Consider the following 7,614-nt stretch of genomic DNA (forward strand, 5'->3'; position numbering starts at 1 on the left):
AAACATGACATGTGGACTATCCTTTAACTTTTCCAGTAAGACACTATTTTCTTAAGGGTCTTACCTCTGTTATATTTTTGAAGGAGAAGAATGTGCAACAGAAAAATCAAGGAGGCTTTTTCTTCAGAGGGCTGGGACTAAAACTGGGTCTGGAAGTGGGTATAGGCTTGCTGAAGATGGGGACATGTCTCCAAATCGAAAACCTAATGACAACTGGCATACAGAATGGCAAGATCTCCAGGCATCTCTCTACTTGGCTGATATACTCCTCTGGTTATTGGAGTTTCTGTCTTTGGAGAAAATCTAGGGGAAAAGAGAAAAGATTTTAAGGTATCGATACTTACGGAACCCGAATGAAACAGCCAGGTCCCTACATTGTACCTTACAGGGAAGTGTAGACACAGAGCTTCCAACCAGAATTTCAATGTTACTTTTTTTTTTTTTTTGGTTTTTGAGACGGAGTTTCGTTCTTGTTGCCCAGGCTGGAGCGTAGTGGTGGGATCTTGGCTCACCGCAATGTCTGCCTCCCGTGTTCAAGCGACTCTCCTGCCTCAGACTTCCAAGTAGCTGGGATTACAGGCATGTGCCACCATGCCTGGCTAATTTTGTATTTTTTTAGTAGAGACAGGGTTTCTCTATATTGATCAGGCTGGTCTCGAACTCCCGACCTCAGGTGCCGCCCGCCTCAGCCTCCCAAAGTGCTGGGATTATAGGTGTGAGTCACTGCACCTGGCCTATGTTTTTAAATATGAAAAGAAAACTAAACACTACTAGCTATTTGAAGAACATTTCTCTGTCTTTTTTTTAATTTTAGTAGAGACAGGGGTTCTTACTCTGTTGCTCAGGCTGGTCTCAAACTCCTGAGCTCAAATGATCCTCTCAGCTCGGCCTCCCAAAGTGCTAGGATTACAGGCGTGAGTGCCTGGTCTTGAAGAACATTTCTGACATCAAACACAGAGAAGAACATAACAAAAGGAACCCAGAGAAAACAGACAGTGCCGACAAAAGGAAAACTTCCAAAAATCTGGAATCAATATCCTAAAAGGCAGAAAGGAAGTACTGCCAACATGAAATATAGTAAGGGTGTCTAAGAAAAGGGCATAGGAATGCCAGACACAGCCTGACCTCGCGTGAGGTCAGGAGTTTGAGACCAGCCTGGCTAACACGGTGAAACCCTGTCTCTACTAAAAATACAAAATTAGTCTGGTGTAGTATAGAGGCTGAAACAGGAGAATCGCTTGAACCTGGGAGGTGGAGGTTGTAGTGAGCCAAGGTCAAGCCATTGCACTCCAGCCTGAGCAACAAGAGCAAAACTCCATCTCAAAAAAAAATAAATAAAAAATAAAAGGCACAGAAATTCAGAGAATAAGACAGAGCTCTTGGAAATGGAAAGCGCCATATCTATCAGAAATAAAGAAAATTCAGCACAAGTGTTCAGAAATAAAGTTGAGGAAATCTCCCAGAAAGCAGGAAAAAGGAAACAGAAAAATATATCAGTCTAGGAGGTTCGACATCTATTAGGTTCCAGATTGAGAAAACAGAATACAAAGAAGGGGGAGGAAATAATTCGTTCAGTTTTTATTTTTATTTTATTTATTTATTTATTTTTTTGGAGACAGAGTCTTGCTCTGTCACCCAGGCTGGAGTGCCGTGGCGTGATCTTGGCTCACTGCAACTTCCGCCTCCCGGGTTCAAGCTATTCTCCTGCCTCAGCCTCCCAAGTAGCTGGAACCACAGGTGCCCGCTGCCCACGCCCAGCTAATTTTTTGTATTTTAGTAGAGACGGGGTTTCACCGTGTGAACTGAGCTCAGGCAATCCGCCCGCCTCGGCCTCCCAAAATGCTAGGCTTCCAGGCGTGAGCCACGGCGCCCGGCCTTGTTTCAGTTTTTTAAAACTGAGGAACACAAGACTCTAGGTGGAAAGGGCGTGTTCTGCGTAATGAAAAGAAAAAAGAAAAAAGGTCTACTCTAGGGCACGTTGTACAAGTTCAGAACACCGATGTCACAGCCGCGTGCTGACAAGCCTGCCATGGAGTTAGTGACGCCGTGAGCCATGGATCAGGAAACCGTGTGCCTGCTGTCCTGGAGTCACTGCCCTGCAGAGTGCCAGCTGGACTGCAGACAGGTGGCGTGGCTCTCCCTCAGCCCAGGCATACGGAGGGCAGCAAGCCTATTTCAGGGGCATAACCACTACATTTTGGATGGGCCTTTGTGATACATATGGGAGGCACCTTGCAGATGAAATAGACTCATTTGCATCTTTGAGTTGTACATCTTTTGTGGCTTGTTTGTGACTTGTGTATCTTTTGCACTACTCATTGTATTTTTTGGTCGAGACGGAGTTTTACCATATTGGCCAGGTTGGTCTTGAACTCCTGACCTCAGGTGATCCGCCCGCCTCGGCCTCCCAAAATGCTGGGATTACAGGTATGAGCCACTGCGCCCGACCCCCGAGACCCCATTTTTACAAAAGATTTGAAAGAAAAATTAGCCCGGCATGGTTCCACATTCCTGTGGTCCCAGCTACTTAGGAGGCTCAGGTCAGAGAATCACTTGAGCCCAGGAGTTCCAGGTTTCAGTGAGCTGTGATTGCACCACTGCACTCTAGCTTGGGCGACAGGGCGGGACCCTGTGTCAAAAACAAAACAAAAAACAAAAACCCCCACACACAAAAGAGTTAAAAGTGATTGCTTTAGGGGCAGGTATTGGGAGTTAACGAGGAATTAGACCTCTCCTGTTTGGGTGCTAATTTTTACTTTCAGCCTATGTCCTACTTGAAGTGAGTTTCTCGTAGATAACATAGAGTTGCATCTTTTTTTTTTTTTTTTTTTTTTTTTGAGACAGAGTCTGGCTCTGTGGCCCAGTTTGGAGTGCAGTGGCATGATCTCCCCTCACTGCAAGCTCCGCCTCCCGGGTTCACGCCATTCTCCTGCCTCAGCCTCCCGAGCAGCTGGGATTACAGGTGCCCGCCACTGCGCCCGGCTAATTTTTTGTATTTTTAGTAGAGACGGGGTTTCACCGTGTTAGCCAAGATGGTCTCGATCTCCTGACCTCGTGATCCACCCGCCTCGGCCTCCCAAAGTGCTGGGATTACAGGCGTGAGCCACCGCGCCTGGCTGCATCGTGTTTTTAAATCCACTTTGCTAATCTCTCTGCATTTTGGTCATTTGCTCTTTTAGATAATTTATATTTCGTATCATTATTGATATGTTAGGGCCTACGTCTGCCGTTTTGTTTGTTGTTTCCCTTGTTTTCCTTTCTGTGTTCTTTTTCTTGCCTTCCCGCGGATTTCTGGAACGTTTTTTAGAATTCCATTTTTGTCTCTCTGTAGTGTTTTTGAGCGTATCTCTTTGTGTAGCTCTCTTAGTTGTTGTCCTAGGTATTGCATGAGAGACGTCTAACTTGTCAGTCTATTGGTATCGTTATTTTATGAGTCTGAGTGAAGTATAGAAACCTTACTCCCTTCGCGTCCCTTTACCTTCCCTGTTGTTGTTGTCTTAAGTATTTTCTCTATAAATATTTAAATATTAGAATCACATAAAATAATCTTATAATTTTTGCTTCCAGTATAATTTGGAAAACTCAAGAGAAGGGGAGTCTTTTATATTTACCCATATTTTTGCTTAGTGTTATGTACTGAATTTCATCCCTTACCCACAAATTCATACATTGAGGTCCTAAGTCTCAGTACCTGTGATGGTGTTTGGAGATAGTACTTTTAAAGAGGTAATTAAATCAAGATGGCATCATTTAGTTGGAAGTGATGTCCCCATAAGAGGAGATTAGGACAAAGACTGACAGAGAGGAAAGATGATATGAAGACTCAGAAGACAGCATCTGCAAGCCAGTGAGAGACCTCAGAAGTCAACCCTGCTCACACCTTCATCTCAGACTTCTAACCTCCAGAATTGTGAGAAAATACATTTGTACTGTTTCAGCTGCCCACTGTCTGCTATTTTCAGCTCTAGCAAACTAATACGCTGTGTCCTTTCTTGGTGTTTTAAGATTCGTTTCTTTCACCACTTCCTATTTAGAGAACTTCCATGACTCACATCTGCTGCTACAGACTCTTAGTTTTCATTCATCTGAGAATGTGTTCATCTCCTCTTGATTCCTGAAGGATATTTTGCTGGATATATATACAATTCTGGGTGAACAGTCTTTTCTTTTAGTGTTTGAAAGATGTTGGGCCAGGCATAGTGTAATTGCAACACTTTGGGAGGCCGAGATGAGCAGATCACTTGAGCCCAGGAGTTCAAGACCAGCCTAGGCAATATGGCAAAACCCCATCTCTACAAAAAATTAGCTGGGCACGGCGGCACATGCCTGTAGTCTCAGCTACCCGGAAGGCTGAGGTGGGAGGATCACCTGAGCCCAGGAGATCAGAGCAGCAGTGAGCCATGATCGTGCCATTGTACTCCAATCTGGGTGACAGAGTGAGACTGTCTCAAAAAAAAAGGATGATATTGTGCCACGGATATTCTGGCTTCCGTGGTTTCTGATATGAAATCTACTATCATTTCAATTGTTTCTCTCTTACAGCTTTCAAGATTTTTTTTTTCTTGGCCGGGCACGGTGGCTCATGCCTGTTATCCCAGCACTTTGGGAGGCTAAGGCAGGAGGATCACTTGAGGCCAGGAGTTCAGGACCAGCCTGGACAACATAGTGAGACCTCTTCTCTACAAAAAGTACAAAAATTAGCCAGGAGTGGTGGCGTGTGCCTGTAGTCCCAGCTACTCAGGAGGCTGAGGTGGGAGGATCTCTCGAGCCCGAGAGGTAGAGGTTGCAGTGAGCCGAGATGGTGCCACTGCACTCCAGCTGAGGTAACAGAGGGAGACCCTGTCTGGGAAAAAAAAAATTTTTTTTCTCTGTCTTCAGTTTTCAGAAGTTTGACTAGAATGTGTCTTGTGGATGTCTTTGGGTTTATCCTCTTTGGGGTTTGCTTAGCTTCTTGAATCTATGGGTTCATGACTCTTGCCAGACTTGGGAAGCTCTCTCTTCAGTTCACTTTTCAGCCCTGAGAAATGCTGAAGTGTTCGGCGCTGACCTCCTGCTCTTTTTCCAGGATTCTGATGACATGAGTGTTAGATATTGTTGCAGTCCCATAGTCCTTGCTCTGTTCAGGTTTTTTTTTTTTTTTTTCCAGTCTGTTTTCTCTCTGTTGTTGAGGCTGGGTAATTTCTGTTCTGCCTTGCGGCTCCCGGATTCCTTCCTCTCTGCTGTCCACTCTGCTTTGGAGCCATCCATTGAGCTTTGTCTGTCTGTTTCCCCTTCATATCTTCTTTCTTGAGACCTTCTGTTTTTTTGTTGTTTGAGGCTTTCTGGTTTTCATTTGTTATGAGAGTTTGTAATTGCTCTCTGAAGCATTCTTAGGATGGTCTAGCATCTCTGTCATCTTAGTGTTGGCATTTATTGTTTTTTATTCAGTTTGAGATCTTCCTGGTGCTTAGTATTATAAATGTTTTCAGTTGTGCATTTTGGGGATTATAAGAGTCATTACAGTCTGGCAAGGATGGAAATTTAGGCTCCCCACGTAACCTTTGAGTAGGGGTGAGGCTTCTCAAAGGTTGCATGGGAAGCCTGTTTTTTTCCAGTTTTTTCTGACATATTTGGGTGGAATAGAGCAGTTATTTTCTAAAAGTTTTCTGTCTTGCTAAGCTACCCTTTCCTGGTGCTTTATTATTATTTTGTTATTTTTATTTTTTGAGATGGAGTTTCACTCACAGGTTGGAGTTCAGCAGCATGATCTCGGCTCACTGCAACCTCCGCCTCCTGGGTTCAAGGGATTCTCCTACCTCAGCCTCCTGAGGAGCTGAGATTACAGGTGGCCACCACCATGCCCAGCTAATTTTTGTATTTATTTTAGAAATGGGGCTTTCACCATGTTGGCCAGGCTGGTCTCCAACTCCTGACCTCAGGTGATTCACCAGCCTCTGCCTCTCAAAATGCTGGGATTACAGGCATGAACTACCATGCCTGGCTATTTTATTTTTAAACTTGGAGAGGTCAGCTCCAAGTCTGGGATACATGTGGCAAAAAGAAAACCCAGGGAATTCATTGCTGTTGTTCCTTGAGTCCTGAGGTCCCTAACCATCTTCTCTCAACCTTATATCTGTTTTATTTATATTACCTAGGGTTTTTAGTTATAAATTAAAATTTTACATAATTTTAGAGATTTTAAAGGTACATGTCACTAACAAGAGGCAGATTACATTTCTACTTTGAGTATACACATTCAATTTTTTAAATTATTATGGTAAAATATACAGAAAAAATAGGAAAAGTCACTAATTGGCATTTAAAGTTACTATTTTGATAAAATGAAAGTTAACGGTTTTTAAAAGTAAACTAAAGTCAGGTAAAAAAAAATAAGACTTTTGAATGAAAAGCATTAGAAAAACTATGTGTTGTGATCTCCCTGGGTTACATAATTAGTATTAATAGTTAAAATGATTTTTATTGCATTATCTCAATAAAATTTTCATGGGAATGGTAAGGTGGTTGAAAACGAAAAGGAAATACCTAAGCAGAGAGTGTTTTTTAAATGTGACAAATGTGAGTAGAAAGTCTGAAGAGTGTGACACACTCTGGTGACTCGTCACAGGGTCTTCAGTTACTGGGCTGCTGCTTGTGTTCTTCAGTCTGTGGGACGCACCACGGACAGTGTCACTGGGATTTGTTAAATAGCTATCAAATCGTATTTTAAATTATTACTTTTATATAAATCTTTAGGAACTTGACTTTTTGAAAATTACTTTTTAGTTTATTTCATATTGATTGTGTTATTGTAGAAATTTTCGTAGTTTGCATTTACCATTTCTTTATATGTTAAAGGATATTATTCCTATACTATTCTTTACAATTTTACCTTGCTCAGTGTTGAAAATCTCTTATGCAGATTATTTGTCATCATCTCTGGCCATTTTCACATTCATAGTAGTGTCTGTTCTCACAGAAAATGAGCGTACTGTGTATGTGGGTTTTGCGTAATGGGCTCATAGTAGTGTCTGTTCTCACAGAAAATGAGCGTACTGTGTATGTGGGTTTTGCGTAACGGGCTGAGTGGGTAAGGATGGCGTCACTTTGTGGGATTGCCTGAAGGAGTTACTAGAAGAACATAAGACTTTTGATTGCTAGCATTTCTTAATAAATGCCATACTGTTGAAAACACTAATTTGTGTTTGGACTGAAGTGAACTGTGGTTTTCCTGGCTTAGTTACTGAGATGTAAAGAAATAAGTCCTAATGTCATAATTACATAGCCAAATAGAATGAAATATTAAGCATTTTTCTCCCTGGCAGAGAGAAATGGGGTTAAGAAGGAAAGAAGTTACTAACTGCCAGTCTCCGTTACACAGTTGTGAGACTAATTTTTGAGATTTGAAGTTCAGGAATACTTTGGAATTCTGTTTCTGTAATTTCTGTATTCTTCATTTTATTGCTGAGACATAAGATATGGTTATTAGAAAAATCCATAATTTTAGAGATTTTTAAGGTACATGTCACTAAGAAGAGGCAGATTACATTTCTTTTCTACTTTGAATACTACATATTTGATTTTTTAAATTGTGGTAAAATATGCCATTTTACCCATTTTTAAGCATCTGTTCAGTGG

This window comes from Mandrillus leucophaeus, unplaced genomic scaffold, assembly GCF_000951045.1.
Source record: "Mandrillus leucophaeus isolate KB7577 unplaced genomic scaffold, Mleu.le_1.0 Scaffold199, whole genome shotgun sequence".
Lineage (NCBI taxonomy): Eukaryota > Metazoa > Chordata > Mammalia > Primates > Cercopithecidae > Mandrillus > Mandrillus leucophaeus.